The 19743-nt window shown below is 54.7% G+C and overlaps 3 long non-coding RNA genes across 5 annotated transcripts in view; 2 read left to right on the top strand and 1 right to left on the bottom strand.

Annotated features, from left to right (window-relative positions):
- LOC144248584 (uncharacterized) overlaps positions 1-19743 on the bottom strand; it is a 107914-nt gene that overhangs the window by 49798 nt on the left and 38373 nt on the right. The gene's annotated exons all lie outside the window — the stretch shown is intronic.
- On the top strand, positions 4900-7507 carry LOC144248575 (uncharacterized). Its single transcript, XR_013341855.1, has 2 exons — positions 4900-5990; positions 7241-7507. It is a non-coding gene; the product is annotated as an uncharacterized LOC144248575 (long non-coding RNA).
- LOC144248583 (uncharacterized) lies at positions 13372-17576 on the top strand. The gene is made up of 2 exons (XR_013341869.1): positions 13372-13937; positions 17423-17576. It is a non-coding gene; the product is annotated as an uncharacterized LOC144248583 (long non-coding RNA).

The raw sequence follows: 19743 nt of genomic DNA, 5'->3' as shown, positions 1-19743 counted from the left end.
ACAACTTTAAAAATAAAAATTTCTACTCCCTGGGAGCATCAAAGTAAAAATAAAAATTTTTACTCCTTGGTAGCATCAAATTTTCCACTGCTGCGCCTGACAATATTTTTATATTTATATATATATGTATAGGGGGGGTAGGGGAGGGGTCTGTCTGGTAGCCACACCCCCACCCTGAATCCTCCCTCTACCCTAACCCCTTCCCTGACCCACCCTCCACCCCCTCCCCCACACCCTGACCCCACCCCTAACCACGCCCCCAATGCTGACCCCCCTCCCCCAATGCTGACCCCACCCTCTAACCCCCACCCCTGTCCTTACCCCCTCCCCTGGCCCCGCCCCCAGCCACACACCCTCCCCTGACCTCTATTAAGATATCCATTAGGATACGTATAAAAATCTGAAATAAAATATAATAGGAATAAATGTAAGAAATTATGAAAATATAATTTTCCATCAATATCCATTACAAATCCGAATGTGAATATAAATATGAAAAACATAAAAATAAAGCGTGTTGAACTGCAGCTTAAGAGTAAAGCTTTTTTCTTTCAGTTCCTATCGGGTCTCAGGCAGGCTTTTTGTTCCGTTCTTTCCCGCGCGGACGCTTTGGGGCGTTCGCTGCCGAGGCCGTGCCGGCGGGGACGGCGCGGTACTGCCGCCGTGTGGGCAGAGAGCGGTACTGCAACCCGGCCGCCCTCTTGGGAGTGCCTTGGCGCGGACTCGCTTGAAAAGTGCTGCCGCCTTGTGGACACAGGGCGGTACTGCAACCCCGCCGCCCTCTTGGGAGTGCCTTGGCGCAGACTCGCTTGAAAAGTGCTGCCGCCTTGTGGAAAAAGGGCGGTACTGCGGCCCCGCCTCTCGCAGCCGCCCTCTTGGGAGTGCCTTGGCGTGGACTCGCTTGAAAAGTGCTGCCGCCTTGTGGACAAAGGCCGGTACTGCAGCCCGACCGCCCTCTTGGGAGTGCCTTGGCGCGGACTCGCTTGAAAAGTGCTGCCGACTTGTGGACACAAGGCAGTAGTGCAGCCGCTCTGCCCGCAGCCGCACTCTTGGGAGTGCCTTGGCGTGGACTTGCTTGAAAAGTGCTGCCGCCTTGTGGACACAGGGCGGTACTGCGGCCCCGCCGCCCGCAGCTTCCCTCTTAGGAGTGGCTTGGCGCGGACTCGCTTGAAAAGTGCTGCCGCCTTGTGGACACAAGGCAGTAGTGCAGCCGCTCTGCCCGTGGCCGCACTCTTGGAAGTGGCTTGGCGCGGACTCGCTTGAAAAGTGCTGCCGCCTTGTGGAAAAAGGGCAGTACTGCAACCCCGCCGCCCTCTTGGGAGTGGCTTGGCGCGGACTCGCTTGAAAAGTGCTGCCGACTTGTGGGCACAGGGCGGTACTTCAGCCCGGCTGCCCTCTTGGAAGTGGCTTGGCGCGGACTCCCTTGAAAAGTGCTGCCGCCTTGTGGACAAAGGGCGGTACTGCGGCCCCGCCTCTCGCAGCCGCCCTCTTGGGAGTGGCTTTGCGTGGACTCGCTTGAAAAGTGCTGCCGCCTTGTGGACAAAGGCCGGTACTGCAGCCCGACCGCCCTCTTGGGAGTGGCTTGGCGCGGACTCGCTTGAAAAGTGCTGCCGCCTTGTGGACACAAGGCAGTAGTGCAGCCGCTCTACCCGCAGCCGCACTCTTGGAAGTGGCTTGGCGCGGACTCCCTTGAAAAGTGCTGCCGCCTTGTGGGCACAGGGCGGTACTGCAACCCCGCCGCCCACGGCCGCCCTCTTGGGAGTGGCTTGGTGCAGACTCGCTTGGAAAGTGCTGCCGCCCTGTGGACAAAGGGCGGTACTGCAACCCGGCCGCCCTCTTGGGAGTGGCTTGGCGCGGACTCGCTTGAAAAGTGCTGCCGCCTTGTGGACACAAGGCAGTAGTGCAGCCGCTCTGCCCGCAGCCGCACTCTTGGGAGTGCCTTGGCGCGGACTCGCTTGAAAAGTGCTGCCGCCTTGTGGACACAGGGCGGTACTGCGGCCCGACCGCCCTCTTGGGAGTGGCTTGGCGCGGACTCGCTTGAAAAGTGCTGCCGCCTTGTGGACACAGGGCGGTACTTCAGCCCGGCCGCCCTCTTGGAAGTGGCTTGGCGCGGACTCCCTTGAAAAGTGCTGCCGCCTTGTGGACAAAGGGCAGTAGTGCAGCCGCTCTGCCCGCAGCCGCACTCTTGGGAGTGCCTTGGCGCGGACTCCCTTGAAAAGTGCTGCCGCCTTGTGGACAAAGGCCGGTACTGCAGCCCGACCGCCCTCTTGGGAGTGGCTTGGCGCGGACTCGCTTGAAAAGTGCTGCCGCCTTGTGGACACAAGGCAGTAGTGCAGCCGCTCTACCCGCAGCCGCACTCTTGGAAGTGGCTTGGCGCGGACTCCCTTGAAAAGTGCTGCCGCCTTGTGGGCACAGGGCGGTACTGCAACCCCGCCGCCCACGGCCGCCCTCTTGGGAGTGGCTTGGTGCAGACTCGCTTGGAAAGTGCTGCCGCCCTGTGGACAAAGGGCGGTACTGCAACCCGGCCGCCCTCTTGGGAGTGGCTTGGCGCGGACTCGCTTGAAAAGTGCTGCCGCCTTGTGGGCACAGGGCGGTACTGCAGCCCCCCAGCCAGCGCCCGGCAAAATCACCGAGACGGGGCGAGGGGCGGCAGCGAGCGGCGAGCGGGGCGATGTCTGTGAGTGAGGGGAGGGCTGGAGGCGGCTCCGCGGCGGCGCCGGATTAGGATGGCAGCGGCGAGGGAGGCTTTCTGTCCCGTTCCGGCCGCCGTCCGTACCGGAACGCTTTGTGCCTTTCTGTCCCTCGCCGGCCGCCGTCCCCCACGTGTCGGGAGCCCGGCGCCGCCGTGATGGCGGCGGGCGGTGGGACCGGGCTCGGGCGGCTCTGGAGGCGCTGCTGGAGGTGGGATTCGGGGCCCGGCGCGCTGAGGGCGGCGGCACCGGGGGGACAGCGGGGGAGGGCGGGCGGGAGCAGCCGGAGGGGACCCGGCACCGGGAATGGGATTGGGGGGGGGCGGGACACACGGACAGGCCCCGGAGCCCCCGGGACCCCCAAAACGCCACCGAGACCCCCAAAAAACCCCCCGGGACCCCTCAGAACCCTCTGGGACCCCCCAAAAATAACCGGGAGCCCCCCGGTCCCGCAGGGCGAAGGCGCTGGCGCTGACCGGGAACCGGGGAGTGGAGCCGGCCGTGGACTGGTGAGGGGGGACCCCAAGAACACTCCCGGCACCCCCAAAAATACCCGGCGGGATCCCCCAAAAACAGCCCCGGGACCGCCATAAACAGCCTCGGGAACCCAAAAATTCCCTTCAGGACCCCAACCCCCCCCCAGGACCCCCAAAATTCCTCCCAAAAACCCCTTGAAACCTCCAAACTTCTCCCCAGGACTCCAAAGCCCTCCCTGGGACGCCCAAAATTCTCTTTGGGACCCCAAAACTCCCCCTGGGACCTCCAAATTTCCCTTTAGGACCCCTGAAATTCCTCCTGGGACCCCCAAAACCCCCTGAGACCCCAAAAGTCCTCCTGGGATGCCCCAAAGACCTTCCAGAACCCCCCAGAACCCCCTCCAATTTTGGGTCCCCCCCCCGATTCGGGGTTCCCCCCGGTTTTTGGGTCCCCAGGCTGGTGGCTCATGAGGACGACCCCGACTCGGACCCCGAACTCCCCCCGGGTTTGGGGGCGCCGCCCGCGGGCCTGGGGGGGCCCCGGCAGCCGCCGGCCCCCGAGGACGAGACCCAGAAGTGAATTTTGGGGGTCGGGGGGGAATTTGGGGGTTGGGGAGGAAAATTTGGGGTATGAGGAGCTCAGGGATATTTTGGGGTTCAGAGTGGTTAATTTGGGGTTTCAGGGTGTTTATGGGCAGGGTTTTCGGGTATTCTCGGGAGGGCTTTGGGGTATTCTTTGGTGGGTTTTAGGATATTTTTGGGTGGATTTTTTGGGGTATTTTTGGGAGGGTTTTGGGCTGGTTTTGGGGCATTTTATGGTGAGTTTTTTGGATATTTTTAGGAGGGTTTGGGTAGTTTTGGGTGGGTTTTTGGGGGGCATTTAGGACGATTTTGGGGTATTTTTGGGTGGGTTTTGGGCTGAAGGCGGCTCAGCGGCGGCGCTGGAGAAGGATGGCAGCGGCGAGGGGGGCCCGGCGGGGCCCTGCCTTTGCCAGCCCCTCCTGCCGCCCTCCTTGGAATGGTTTGGGGCAGTATGGGGTTATTGAGGTAGGAGTAATTATTTTGTTGTTGTTGATTTAATGTGGGGTTTTTTTGTTTGTTTGTTTGTTGTTGTCGTTTGATGTATTTGGTTTGTAGAGCAGGAACTGTAGACAGAATCCTGCAGAAGTAATATGGAATTTGTCCTCCCAAAACCCGCCCGGCTTCCAACCACTTTCAGCACGTGGTCTTCCTTAGCAGCACATGGTTCCCCCACACTTGGGAGCCGGTGCACTCTACTTTTCTCTCCTCCTTTGCTGACAGATCCTGCTGAGGCTGAGGACAAAGCCCTACCCCTACACGGACAAGGCAGCAGACCTGGTTCGGGAAGCCAGCGTGCTCCAGGCTGCTCCAGGACTCTGATCAAACATCAGCATCCCCGTCTCTCACGTTGATGGTACGTGGTAACCCCTTAAGAACAGAATTCCACCTTTTCTAACCCTAAGCAGCAAACTGGGGACGGATAACTCTAGAAATCCTGTCATGTAAGGACCTCCAGGATTCAGCCCTCCATGTGTCCTTGGTATCAGAGGTTGGAATTGCAGAGTTGCCACTTTACCCCCAGACGTAATTTTTGATGTGGTTGTGCCACTTTAACAGTATTTGAAATCTCTCTTCGTGTTCTTGCAGCAGCATTTTCGAAGCACAATGGAAATCTAGCCCTTCTGCCGGGAGCGGTTCACAGATTCGTGGAATCCCAGAAGGGTTTGGATGGGAAGGCACCTTTTTTTAAAGCTCGTCCCGTTCCAGCCCCTGCCATGGGCAGGGACACCTTCCACCATGCCAGGGTGCTCTAAGCCCTGTCCAGCCTGGCCTTGGACACTTCCAGGGATCCGGGGGCAGCCACAGCTTCTGTGTGCAACCTGTGCTGAGGTGCCCTGAGGAAATGTGTGAGCCGGAGGGAGCCGGGGCCGGGCGGAGGGAGCCGAGCTGTGGGAGTGGGCGAATGGAGGCGGGAGCGGGCGGGACTAGGCGAGCGTGGGCGAAAGCGGCCGAAAGGGGCCGAGGAGGCGAGCGGAGCCGAGCTTTGCCGAGTTCAGCCGAGGCGAGCCGAGCTTTGCCGAAGAGGCGAATGGAGGCGAATGCGGCCGGAAATAGCCGAGCGTGGCCGAAAGTAGCCGAAGCTGGCCGAGGAGGCGAGTCCAGCCGAACGGAGCCGAGCTCTGCCGAGCGCAGCAGCCCGGGCGGGGCTGAGCCGGGGCGGAGCCGGGGCGCCGGGAGGATCCCCTCCTGTCCCTCTCTCTCCCGCTCCATGCTCCTGCCCGTGTTCAGTTACCTCTCTTTCCCCCGTTTCCGTGTCCCCCCCAAACCCGGCTCCTTCCTGTCCTGTCCTGTCCCTGCCCCGCTGCTCCGTTCCATTCCCCCTCTCGGTGGTGTGAGATGAGATTTGAGCCCTTTCTGACACCCACGCGTGCTCTTTGTGTTGTCAAATCCCGCGTGTGAGCCAGAAGCTCTCCCTGCCTATTTTGCAGGTGGATGTGCCATTCAAAGCCCTGGAGGCAGGGCTGAGCACCGGCGAGCCGCGCGTGGCTGCTCTGCACAGGGGGCGTGGCAGGAAACACTCGCTGAGTGCCGGAGGAGCGAACGGGAGCCTTGGCCCTGCCATCCTCTGGGATCTGCGGGGACACTGCAAGCACTGGCAAAGAGCCGAGAGCCATGGGAGCAGCGCTGAGCGAGGCTGTGTCCCAGCCAAGGAGTTCCTCCTGTGTCCCTTAAGAGGATACCCCAGGGCTGGTTTTCTGCATCAAGACTTCTGATCAGACCATCTGTAGACCTCTGGCTTAATGTAAATATTTATTTATATGTTTGTCTCTGACAGCAAAGCACGTATCTCCTGACTTCCCTGCTATTCAGTATCTGCTGAACTGGCTGTGCATTTTTCCTAAGCTAAGGAAAACCCTCCCTCTGATTCTGTAATTTCCAAAGGAGCAGCATTGAGTCACTTATGTTTTTCTTGTCTCCATAACTTTAGCTTGACTCGTGCTCAAGGACAGGAATGACTCAAGAACTGTATGTGGTGAATTGTTAGTTTGGCAGGGGTTTTTGCAAATTCAGGGCTAAAATGTGATGTAAGAAAAGGCTTTTATTGCAGCAGTTAGATTTTTGCAGCATGGCAGATTTTCAAGCCTCTAAGTAAATCACTTCATTCAGATTTAAACTCTCTTGAAATATGCTTGATATGTTTTGGGGTTTTTTTCATTGTTATGCTACTTTTCGTTTTGGTTTGATTTGGCTTTCTTTTTTGCCTGGCGTGGGAAAATTTTACAGCTCTCACTTTTTTCTTCTCCAGTTGAGTATAGTGTTACCTTCTTAATTCAAAAACCATTTGCTGTATGGAAAAAGCACCTTGCCTTTGTGAAGGGCCAGGTGGGAACTGTTTTAATGGCCAGTGGCACAGCCCTGTAGCACACAATTCCCAGGAAGTGGGGAGCCCTCTGCCAGGCAGAGCCACCTGGCCAGGTTCCTGCGGGTGCTGCTGCTGTACCCGGCTGATGAGGTGAGAAGCAGCTTGGCTTTATTGCCAAAATAAAACTCACCCGTTTTCCTATGAATCCCAGCAAAGTGGTCCCAAAGGCTCTGTCACTCAGTCTCTGCTTCCATTGGTGTGGAGAGGCTGGATCCCAGTTATCACCCCAGCAGTGCCCCTGCCTCCCTTTTCCCCACTTTTCTGTTCCAGTCGTGCGAAATATTCAGGCTTTGTTTTCTTCCCCCTGCGGTTCACTGCAGATCCCAGAAAACCCACAGGAGGGAAGATCATTCCTTGTGCTTCCGCCTCCAGGTGAGAGAGGAGATGGTCACATCCTAGGAGCCTGATTTTGGAATGTTTTCTGGAATTGGCCCAGTGGCTTTTACTTCTGGGGTTCCTGGAGTCTGTCCGTGGCAGGTCCAGCCCGTGCTTCAACTGAGAGCCCTCAGTCCGCAGGGAAATGAACCTTTGGGGAAGTTCTTACAGCTCTGCTTAGTGCTTTATGAATGGTGATGATTTTCTGGAAGTAGGCTGTCCATTCTGACCCTTTTTCTTCCCTCTCCCTGCAGACTGTACCTGCTGAGAGGCTGAGGTGAGACCAGGATCTGTAAAATCCCTGACTCTCCGTGTTTTCCCGAGGCTGAAGCCGTGTTTGCTGTCAGTGACGACAGGGTGGGAGATGCTAAACACTGAAAACTTTGGGGTTTTTCCCCTGAACTCCCCAAGACTCTCTGCAGCTGTGCCCTGTCTATCTCTTGAAAGAGTTTCTGGATTTACAAAGGTTTTTACATTCTGCAATATTTATCTATAACTCGATTAAAAAGAATCCTACTGTATCAATGTGGTGTTGATTACTTTGTTTGAGTCGGTTAATTAAAGCGAATTGTTGGTAAGGGGTTTGAGCATCCCTTAGTTGGAGCTGGCAGCTCTTATTTAATTTCTCTTCATTCCTTTAATTTCTTTCAATTATTTCTTAAGCCATTACTGCAATTAGGATGCACGGTAAGGACAAGAGCATTTCTGCCCTGCTGGATTGGGAAATCCGAGCCCAATTCCTTGGAGAGATTGAGGGGATGGGGATCTGTGCCTCAAGCTGGGTTTTGACAGTGGGAATTTGGTGAGGAAGGAAGAGGAGAGATCCCACGGAAAGTGGCTGAGGCCAGTTCCGCTGGCTTTGGGTGCTCCTACCCCCGAGAAAATCATCCTGGCTGAAGGGAGCTGGAAGAAGCCAGGGGGCTGCGCCGGGGGCTGTGCAGGGACCCCAAACCCTGGTCAGGGGCGCTGGGCAGTGCCAGCTGCAGAGGAACGCTGCAGAGGGGCTGCGCTGGAGCCCCTCAGCTTCCATGCAGAGATGCTGGCACTGCGGGGCTTTCGGGACACTGCCGAGAGGCTCCGCTGCCAGAGCCGGGGAGTTCTCCCGTTATTTTCTGTCGTGCTGGGCACCTGGCAAGTCCTTCGAGCCCCGCAGGCTGCCAGTGCCAGCGGAGCAGCTGGAATCACAGACGGTCACACAGAAACCGGGCTGGGAGAGCAAATGAGCTCTTCCATGTTGTTTTTCACAACGCGTTTTGGATTTATACCAGAATCTCTTCTCTCCCCTCAGACCCCGTACCCCTGACTTTTGAGTTTTCTCACAGAAATGTCTCGGCCTGCACCGGGAAAAAGAAAATTCCCTGGCACGGCGGGGAGCGGCGGGGTTTGGGGGTGCTGGGGCGGCACGGGGGTCCCCGCGCCCCGGCCGGTCTCGGTCAGCCCCGGGAAATCGCCGCCGCCGCCGGCTCGGCCCCGGCGCCGCCCCGGTGCTCCGGCCCGAGAGAGACCCCGACCCGCCCGCCGGGGCAGAGGCGGCACCGCCGGGAGCCGAAGCGGCAGCCCCGGGCCCATCCCGGCGGGCCGGGAGCGATGGCCCCGCCTCCATCCCGGGCGGGCCGGAGCCTCAGGGGCGGGGCCGGGCCGGAGCCTCAGGGGCGGGGCCGGCGCTGGCTCAGGTGCGCGGGACCGCGGGGCACCTGCGTGGGGTGGGGCCGAGCTTATTTAAGTGCCGGGAATCGCTGCAGCCGCCATTTGCTCACTCGGAGCGCAGTGAGGGTGGTGGGTTCTGTGCGGGCTCCGCAGCTTCGCCCTTCTCTCCTTCCCCCCCTTTACTCTTCCTTCCTCCTGCTCCCATTCCCCTTCTTTCCCTGCCTTTCCCCCGTTTTCCTCTCCTCCCCAAAGCCGACTGCTTTCGCTCCCCTTTTGTGCCCCCTTCTACTCTTCCTTCCTTCTGCTCCTATTCCCCTTCTTTGTCTTCCTCCTTTTCCTTCTCGTCCCATTTCGGCCTCCCCTCCCGTCCCACCATCTACCCTTCCTTCCTTCTCTCCATATTTCTGTTTTTTCTCCCCTAAACCCACTCTCCCTCCTCCCCCAAATGCGACCCCCCCACTCGTCCCTCACCTGTCCCTGCCCCGCTGCTCCGTTCCATTCCCTCTCTCTTCCCTCCTCTGTCCCGTCCCTCTTTCCCCCTGCCGGCCTTTCCCTTCCCCGCCCGCTTTACTCGCAGCCCGACCTCCCTCCCCACCTTCCCGCATGCTCCGCTCTGCTCCCCTGTTCTCGTTCCCCATTCCCCTTTTCCTTCTTTCCTCGCAGCCGCGGGGCTCGGGGCGCCGCAGAATAAAGCCCAGAGGGCCGGAGCCGGCGCCCCCCGCCCTCGCTGGGGTCCCCACACGGGGCCGGAGCCGCTCTGCGGGTCCCCCCATTGCAGTCTAATACACGGCCCGACACTGCCGGGGTGCGGCTTTCCCGACATCACACTGGGGGTCGGGCTGGGGGTCGGGAGGGGGTCCTGGGGGGAGGAGGGTGGGGGGGTTAGGAAGGGCCCCCTCCGGAGGAGGGGGTCCCGGGGGGGGGGGGGGGCCAGGGTGGGCCCCCTCCGGAGGAGGGGGTCCGGGGGAGGGGGGCGGGGTGGAGGGGGGGCCTTCCCCCCTCCAGCCCCGCCCCCTCTCCGGGACCCCCTTCTCCGGACCGGGACCCGGGGGAGGAGTGGGGTGGGAGGGGGGGGGGGGGGGGGGGGTGGGGGGGGGCGGGTGGGGGGTGGGGGGGGGCGGGGGGGGGGTGGGGTGGGAGGGGGGGTGGGGAGGGAGGTGGGGTGGGGTGGGGGGGGGGTAGCAGAGGGGGTCACGTCACTCTGCGCCGTGAACAGAAATAAAAAAACACACGACCGGCGGTCCCCTCCAACGCCCCCCCCCCCCCCCCCCCCCCCACCCACCCCCCCCCCCACCCCCCCACCCCCCCCACCCCACCCACCCACCCCCCCACCCCCCCACCCCCCCGAACCCACCCCCCACCCACCCCCCCCCACCCCCCACCCCCCCCCCACTCCTCCCCCCGGGTCCCGGTCCGGAGAAGGGGGTCCCGGAGAGGGGGCGGGGCTGGAGGGGGGAAGGCCCCCCCTCCACCCCGCCCCCCTCCCCCGGACCCCCTCCTCCGGAGGGGGCCCACCCTGGCCCCCCCCACCCCCGGGACCCCCTCCTCCGGAGGGGGCCCTTCCTAACCCCCCCACCCTCCTCCCCCCAGGACCCCCTCCCGACCCCCAGCCCGACCCCCAGTGTGATGTCGGGAAAGCCGCACCCCGGCAGTGTCGGGCCGTGTATTAGACTGCAATGGGGGGACCCGCAGAGCGGCTCCGGCCCCGTGTGGGGACCCCAGCGAGGGCGGGGGGCGCCGGCTCCGGCCCTCTGGGCTTTATTCTGCGGCGCCCCGAGCCCCGCGGCTGCGAGGAAAGAAGGAAAAGGGGAATGGGGAACGAGAACAGGGGAGCAGAGCGGCAGTCGAGGGGAAGGGGACGAGGACAGGGGGCCGGTGGGGAGAGGTCGGGGTGTGCAGGGCAGCTGGGGAGGGGCCTGGGGGGAGAGCCGGGTGAAGGAAAAGAAAGATTGAAGGCAGCTTTGGGGAAGGAGGCGGAATGTGTGGAGGGGGAAAGGCATCACGGAAAGGCGGCAGGAGGAACCGGGAGCGCGTGGGGGGAGCAGGGGGAGGGGGCACGGGGGAGCCCGGCTGGGGAGGGAAGGAACAGGGACACGATGGAGGGACAGGATAGTGTAGGGGTGAGTAGGGGAATAGAGAGGGAGGACAAGGAAAGGGGTGTAGGGGGGCCCGCCCGGGAGGGAGGGAGGGGAGGGCTAGGGGGGAGAGGGAGGGGGGGGGGTTTGGGGGGGGGGAGGGTGTAGGGGGTGGGGGAGGGGAGGAAAGGAGGGTAGATAGGAGAGGTACAGAGAAAAAGAAATACAAAAGAAAAGAAACGCGCAAGAAAAGCAAAAGAAACAGAGATATGGAGCCCGACCGGTCGTAACCTCCCGCTCCGAGCGCCCAGCACCAAATGGCTCCGCCGCGCTCGCCCCGCGGTTTAAATACCCGCGGCCCCGCCCCGCGCAGGCGCGCTGGGGCCCCGCGCAACTGTGCGCGCACCTGTGCTGGCCCCGCCCCCGGCCCCGCCCCCCGCCCGTAAATGGCGGCGGCTCCGCGCCCGCCCCGTGTTCTGTGTGGATGCTCGGACGGACTGCGGCGGGACCGGCGCTCGGAGCTCCGTGCGGGGATCGGATCGGGGCAGCTCCCGGCCTGCGCGGCGTCCGAGGCGCTCAGCTGAGATCGGGATCGGGATTTGGGTCCTGGGCCCGCCGGTGTCTGCTGGGGGAGCCGGGCAGAGCCGCTCCTTCCTCGGCGGGCAGGGAGGGGGTGCCGGGGCCGGCGGATCGAGGCGGGATCGCGGCTGGGATCCGGACCGGCAGCGCCGCGGCCGGGAGGAGCCGCTCCGGGACGGGCGCCGCCGCTCCAGCTGCGGCCGGCCCGGGGCTCGGGTCCCGCCGGGGCTCGGGTCCCGTTCTCGCTGTGGCCGCGGGGAGCTGGGGCTGCGTCGGGGCCGGGACCCCATCGGCACCGCCGCTCCCGCAGCGCCGCCTCCGGCCCCGCGGGCGGACACGGAGCCGCCCCGCAGCCCCCGCGGGATGCCGAGCCCCCCCGCCCCGGTAGCCCCGTGGCCACCGCGCTCCCCTGCGAGCAGCAGCGCCCGCCTCCCCCGCCCCGTGTCCGCATCCCCGGGGGAGCCCCGCCGGACGAGCGGGGCTGCGGCGCCGCGGCCGGGAGCGGCCGCTCCGCCGGGGCCGCTGCTCCCGCTCCGGCTGTGCCCGGTGCGGGGCTGGAGGCGCCGGAGCCCCCGAAGGGCAGAGAGCACCTCCTGTCCTTGGCTCTGCGGGGCGGGAGCTGCCGTGCCCTGCCCGTGGCTCGCAGCGTGCCGAACGCACGTCCCGGCACGGGCACCGGCGCACGGGACAGCGCTGGCACGGACACGGCTGAAGGGCTGCCCGCGGCTCCTCGGCCAGGGGCTGCTCCCCACAGGCACGCAGGGATGCTTCAGCCCGGACAGCCGACAGCGACAGCCGACAGGGACCCCAGGGAACGGCTGGCATTACCTGGGAATGGAGGCACGGGCCGTTTGCAGAGGGGCTCTGACGGCAATCCCTGTTGCCGACCTCCCCGAGCTCCCACACAGCTGCCAGGTATGTTCCAGCCACCCCAAATCTCCTCCCTCTTTTCCAGCCTGAGGCCATCATTCACCAGCAGCATTTCAGCCAAGGCAATCTTCCTTCACGGGTACTAAATGCCAAGCAAGAGCCTCGGAGATGCCTTGAAATCAGAGGTTCGAGTGCGATGATGTTCGGAGATTTCCAGGGAGCCAGCTGGAGATGCAGAAGGGATGGAAAACTCTCACAGGTGGGTCCCACTGGAGGTGTGCTGCAGGCAGGGATGTGCATCCCTTTCCTGAGGAAAACGGACATGCCGAGGCTCTGAAAGGAGCTGAGCTTCTGCAGGAGAGATGTTCTGCCTCAGCACAGGCCGGGAGCACATCCAGCCACCGCCTTGTCCTGCTTTAAAACATTAACTGGAGCCTGAGCTCCGGGTGGGGAGGGAGCTGAGAGCCGGAGGGGCAGGAGCAGGGATGGGAGATGAGGCTGCTGGAATGTCACCTGGAGCAGCTGAACATGTTCTGTCCCTGCAGGAGCCAAAGCAGATCCCTCCTGGCCAGGCTGGATGGGAGATGAGGCTGCTGGAATGTCATTGGAGCAGCCAGGAGCCAAAGCAGATCCCTCCTGGCCGGGCTGGATGGGAGATGAGGCTGCTGGAATGTCACCTGGAGCAGCCAGGAGCCAAAGCAGATCCCTCCTGGCCGGGCTGGATGGGAGATGAGGCTGCTGGAGTGTCATTGGAGCAGCCAGGAGCCAAAGCAGATCCCTCCTGGCCGGGCTGGATGGGAGATGAGGCTGCTGGAATGTCACCTGGAGCAGCCAGGAGCCAAAGCAGATCCCTCCTGGCCGGGCTGGATGGGAGATGAGGCTGCTGGAATGTCACCTGGAGCAGCCAGGAGCCAAAGCAGATCCCTCCTGGCCGGGCTGGATGGGAGATGAGGCTGCTGGAATGTCACCTGGAGCAGCCAGGAGCCAAAGCAGATCCCTCCTGGCCGGGCTGGAGGGCAGCTGCTGGATCTGCTGTGGGGGAAAACTCCCTGCCCCTGCCAGGAGCGCTGGCTCTGCTCTTCCTCCAGCTCCTGAGCAGTGTCAGGGCCACCGTGAGGGAGTTCAAACCCAAAAAATCCCCACAGCCCACGGAGTGAATGATCCCAGCAGAGAAACGCAGCATTGAAATAAAAATCTTACAGCTCTGTCAAAAAGGCTGTGACATCGCTGCAACGGGATTGCCAGGAACCTTCTGGTTTGCTCTCGGAATGCTCTTGGTTCTCTTTTGTGTATTTTTAGTCCCTCAGTGGACAGCTTGTAGAATTTATTCTGGGACTTAGAGGTTGAGCAGGGTTGGCTCAGGATTGACCTTCACCTCTGGTGCCGCTTTGCGCAAACACAACGTGGCCGGGCTGGGTGAACTCGTGACCTCAGCTTTCCCCTCCAAAATGTCCCTCGCTTATTTCCCTGGGGTGAGCTGGGATTTTGGCCCAGACTGTCACTCCTCACCTCCCCGTGCCCGCGCGGTGTCCGTTGTGTTCCCCACGGTGCCCTGGGGACACCGGCGGGTCCCTTTGCCTTTCTCCTGCCCCTTTCCAGCCCGAGGCTCCTCTGCCCTCGTCCCACACACAGCACAGGGGCACCGAAGGGGAAAGGCTCCAGAAAACATTTCTGCGATTCCTCAGCAATTCTTTCAATTCCCCGGGGAGAGGAGCGTGAACTCACAGCCACCGAGGCCTGACGGGTTCCTGCAGCGAGAGCTCGGCGCGTGTCCGCAGAGGTGAGTGCGGCACCCGAAAGGAAAAAGCGCGGGAGACAAACGTGATTTCTTTTGCTTCAAAGTTATTGCAAGTTCTTAAAGCCCGACCAACTTTTGCTCTTGCTTTTGGTCGGGTGGAGCAGGAGCAGTGGGCAGAGGTGGTGCCATTGATGCGGACGTGCCCGATGCTTTCTGGGGCAGAAAAGGGAGATTAAGCTCGCCTTACGTCAAGCAGCTATTTAAAAAGATTTATAGCTCTTTAAACGTAGCGCCCTTTAATTACCATAATGTTTCTTCCACGATTTTAACTAATTCTCGGTGTATTTTATAAAACTTAAAATAACACCTCCTCCCCATAAAACAGACTCATCAAGCATTAGACAAAAATTCCTTGTGCCAGTCTCAGGCTTCCACATCTAACAGGAGACCCTCCCCGTAAGCAAACAAAAAAATCAAAATAACGTACCAAAACTAGTCCTTGCTAACATTAAAAATACAGCTCGACCGTATCCAAAAAACCCCCGATTTTATTTCTTCCAAATGCCAAATACTCTTCAAATTCTAAATCAAAAACTCTTAAAAAACAAAAACCATTTGTCCAAGCCCACAAAAAATATAAAACAATCCAATCAATATCCTACATTTAACAAAACCCACTACACAAATTAGTACCATTTGAAATGTAACATAAATAAAAATCTATGACTAAGAAACATATCTCCCAATAAATAAAACCACTCGGTAAAGATATAAGTAATAATCTCAACTCAACAAGCTAAAATTTCTCCAAAACCAAAAGACTTAAAAAACCTTCAATACTTATAAATAACAACATTCAATATGTTAAGTGTTAGTAAAATCAAACAAACTTAAATGTCAATGCATTTAAATAAATACATTAAGTTTCTTTTTATCTATTAAAATTAAGTTTATTATTCCTTACTATCAAAATTCATTCAGTCTAAATTTAAATGTTATGTAATATAACTTACCCTAAATTTTATTAAAAATCACTTCTCTAAACTATACAGTATATGGTTAATTTTATTTAAAAAAAATGAAACTACTCAAATTACAACAACTAAAAGAAAACACTAACAAACACCTATTCAGAAGTTAAAAAAATATAGTGTATTATGTCATCAATTTCATCAAAAATTCTGTTCTTCATTACAATCTCTACTCTTTTTATCTTTCATAAGTAACACCAAAAAATAGCAATTACTATTCATATCATGCTATTTAAGAATTTTACTCTATTTCCTTAATATATATTTTTAAAGTTATCCTAACTTCTTCAAACACTTACTACTAATATACTAATTATATAATAATTTTTATAATAAGCAATATTTATTAAATATTATTATAATATTTACAACCAACTTTCATGTACTTTGTTATCTCTTTATATAATGATCTAAAAAACACATAAAATTTCTAATTCCTACTTTTTTTATTCTCTACTTATACAGCTCTTAAAACAAGTTAACCCTCTAACTAATCTCTACACTAACTCTATAATTTAACCTAATGTTATCTCACAGTTTTAAATATTTTTCAAGACTAAAAAAAAATATATTTTATTAAAAACCTCCTCCAGACTGTTAATCTTATCACTTTCCTCAGTTATTATTACAAAATCACTTCAATGTAAAACCCGACTACAACATTAATTTCTATTTCTAAGTTTCACACTAAGTAATCGCTCTCTCATACATTTTCTCCACCTTCACACTCTCAATATCCAAATCCAAACTCACAATCCTGTCCATAACCACTTTCAAATCTTTAAACAAAAGTTTACTATACTCAAATCTATTCTAAAAACACTTCTAAAAAATCCAATTATTAAATAATGTAATTCATCTTTAATCCTAACATTTTTACTCTTAACTACTATTTTTAGAAACATTATATAAGAATACATTAAGTAACATTCACCAATTAAAATTTAAACTAGAACCTAACCCTAACTCTACCTAAATAAAATAATTAACAAGAAACCCAAATATTTTCTACGTCAAAAATAAAATTCAAATAATTTTAACTTAACAATTTAACTTTATCGATATAACAAATAAACTTATTTTTATTTTAAACTTAAAAAATCATTATCCACACATAATTATTTAACTTGCTACTAATTTAACATTTATCAACTGTTAAAAACTCTAAAATAACGTACCATCTTTTAATACTTACTAATGATATAATTTCACCTATGTTACTAATTATAGATGTTATCTAAGTAATTCCTAATTATTGTCAATTTCTTCTTTACTACGTACATTATTTTATTCTTATATTTCTTCATGCTTATAACTGAAAAATTATAACAACTTATACCATTATCTTGCAAGTCTCTATACAATTTTATAAAACAAAACTTAACAAGACTTATTTCTCATGTCAAAACATAAAGTTTACTTATATCTCAACAAGTACAAAAACCCAAGTCAATTTCAATAAGGACCATAAAACCAGATCACACAAAAAACACACTCGCCACTCCACAAATAAAACACCAATGTAAATACAAAGATACACTACACTATGTAAATACAAATGGTAGATTACGCGAGAATTGCAACATACGCCTGACGTCTTGTACTGCACCCACCAAAATATAGAAACTTTAGGTTTTTTTATAAATATAAAAATCAATATTATAAACATCTTATTTAATAACTTACAAAGTATAAAATTCTATCAAATATTATACTTCTACTCTCTTTACTTTATTTACTTTTAATTATATCACTTTACCAATTAACCAACCTAAAACAAACATTTCAGTAACTTTAACTAAAGTTTCAAGTTTAAATACTTTGTATTTATCTAGCGCTTCTCAAAAAAAATCCATTCTTTACCTACTTACTTAATATACCAATAAAAAACATTACAAGTAATCCATATAATTAAAAAGCCCTTACATTATTAGCTCTTAATATAAAAATAGTTACCAATTTAAAACAAAAAAGTCATTTATCCATCAATAGTAATCAAAATATAAAAGTAATTTTAAGCCTTGAAACTTAAAAATGGTAGGATCACATTTTATACCACCTATTACTTCAACAACACTAAAATAATTAAATCAATTGAAATATTATCTAAATAAACGATCTAATTCTACATCCCTTACACTAAATACCTTTCTAACAAATATAAAATATTAAATACGCAGTTTTACAAAAAATCAACAATAAATTTTCTTTTATTAACACACAAACATAAATATAAAAATTGAATAAAAGTTATAAATGCATCTAATCACATAAAATCTACTTATAAAAGTGTACAACTTTAAGAAATATCAAAAATAAGAATAACTAATATAACAATAAATAAAATTTAACACCATAATTTTAAAATCTTATAACAAAATTATACATTTAAATTATATTATTATAATAATAATAACGATAACACCTTCTTTATGTTAATATATGCAACAAATGCTTAACAAAATCCATTAATAATTTTATTTTTTTTTAATACAGAGGGAGAGGGGAGACGTGGGAACGGGAAAACCAGAAACTCCCACGGACACTGAAAGATTTGATCTGCAGCCTCGGGAGAAGCTGGGATTGATGTGCAAGTACAAGACGCGGGCATTAAGCAGGAAAAGAATGAAATAAAAGGCAATCCCTTCTGTTTCTGTGGCTGTCAGTGAGAGCCTGCCCCGGCTGAGCGAGAGAGAAACCGCGTGGGCACGATGGGGAAGGGCTCGCAGGGCAGGGCTGGGGCTGTGTGGGCTGAACGGAGAGTTTGCACCTTCTGACAGGAGGCGCTGAGCAAAAGTCCCCTCGGTGCAGCGGAGCCGAGCGAAGGCGCTGGGCTGGAAAAGCCAAATAAAGGCCGGGGTCAGAAATTCCGGCTGCCTCGGAACAAAGAGCCGTGAGCGCTCCTGAGCCCCGGCAGCTGCTCGCTCTGTGAACCCCCACGCGCCGGGGCTGGGTTTGCCTGAGCCCCGAGTGCCCCCGGCCCAAGAGCAGCCCCGGCCCTTCCCTGCTGAGCGCGCAGCGATCGCAAAGGAAAAAAGGAAACTCTGGCCGGCAGGGCTCTCTCTGCGTGGGTTAGGGCAGGGCCCTGCGGGGAGCAGGGCGCTCCAGCACGGACAGCCCGGATCCAGAGCAGCTCCAGGGCTGAGCAGCGGGCTGGGGACAGCTGGGGACAGCCGTGAGCAGAGCCCGTCAGCCTCCCTCCGGGGCTGGGACTGCCTCGAGCACACAGCTCCTGCCAGGTGTGGCACCTTCAGACTCCTCGCCACAAACGAGTTCTGATCTCGCTCTCGGGGTGACCTGCACCTCCTCCCCAGAAACCGCAGGAATTAGAATTTCGGGCCGCTTTTACAAACTTTACGTCAGCTTTGCAAATGCAAATCCCAGCGGGTCCCTGCTTCCCAGAGCGCCGGTCCTCAGCCATCTCCACTTCCCTGGAAAACTGCTCCAGCTCCAGGCTGTACCAAGGTGAGCACAAGTCTGGAGAGGTCAGAACCCTCACCTGGACCGCTGCACTCGGAGCGAGATCCAGCTACAAATGGAATTCCAGAAACGGCCTCCAAAATGTTCCATAATCACACCTTTAAAATGGCTCCACAGGGCAACGGCTCCCGTGCCAGAGCGGCACCTGCACGAGTCCTTGTGCCAGCCCTGGCGCCCTGAAAAACACAAGAAACCAACATCACACAGGCCTTGTTTGCAGAATTCCTGATCCAAGCCCTCACCTGTCCTGCCCAGCACCGAGGGAAATCTGACACGGTATTCATAGGTAACCTTTGCTGAGAGCGGCCATCACCCCGGTCCTCCAGCCTGGGCAAGGTTTTGCAGCGAATGGACCCAACTTCTAACCCTGGACCTAAATTTCTGTCAGCTTTTGTTAGAAAGATACTGGAGAGTAAATCCTACAACAGATTTAAAACGTTGCGCAAGGAATAACCGGCCCAGACAAAACCAAACCACCCCCATCTCTGCTCCACCCCATTTCTCCCAATTTTGGGAGAAATACTGATAGAGTTTGTAAAGACTCCCCTTCCCTGCTGCACCGTCCTTCACTGCACGTCCCTGTTGAGAGAGAAATGGAACTGGAAACAAGTTTTAAAGGATGAGTTTGTAAATAAGACTAGATACTTTAGAGAAATAGAACTATGAAAGATGCACTCTAATAAGATTCATGAGGGGTAATTTCAGATGATTGGTTTTAAGGCATAGTGTAGCAAAAGCTAATAGGCCAAGAAACGCTTATAATGTATTGTAATTAGGAAATAGTTGGCTTCTGATTGCGGTGGCATGAATTATAACATCTGTATTGTCTCACCCTTCACGTGAGACTGAAAATGAAATAAAAGTTTTTAAAAACACTTCTCAGTTGCCTTATTTCTGGGTCAGAAAAGGGCATAATCTGATAAACTGGTGCGTTGTGTGAGGAAGATTTATCTCTCTCAATGTCCTATTCCATGGCATTTCTAAGTCAGCGTTTCTTATCTCAAATTTTCCATTCAGATACATACTATGTAAACCTCCTGTCAAACTCTGACAATTTTCTGCAAGTCCATTTCCCACAGCAGAACTGCTCCCTGCCCAGCACAGGAGCTGCGAGTGCTGTTGCAGGGCACAATGCCTGAAGGAACACCGGAGCTGTGACATTAAAACCAGCAAAAGCAATTACTAAGTAAAAGAGATCCTCACCTGCTCCAAGAACTGAACCTCTGTGGCTCATCCTCACGGGGTGAACCTGCTCCAGGGAGGACTCTCCACGCAGCCCCCGAGACCTGGGGTCAGACGCTGCCCTACCAGCAGAAGAACAAGGGGTTAGTGAAGCT

The sequence above is a fragment of the Lonchura striata genome, unplaced genomic scaffold (genome assembly GCF_046129695.1).
Source record: "Lonchura striata isolate bLonStr1 unplaced genomic scaffold, bLonStr1.mat Scaffold_187, whole genome shotgun sequence".
NCBI classification, from domain to species: domain Eukaryota; kingdom Metazoa; phylum Chordata; class Aves; order Passeriformes; family Estrildidae; genus Lonchura; species Lonchura striata.
This window is presented reverse-complemented; position numbering and strand designations above follow the sequence as displayed.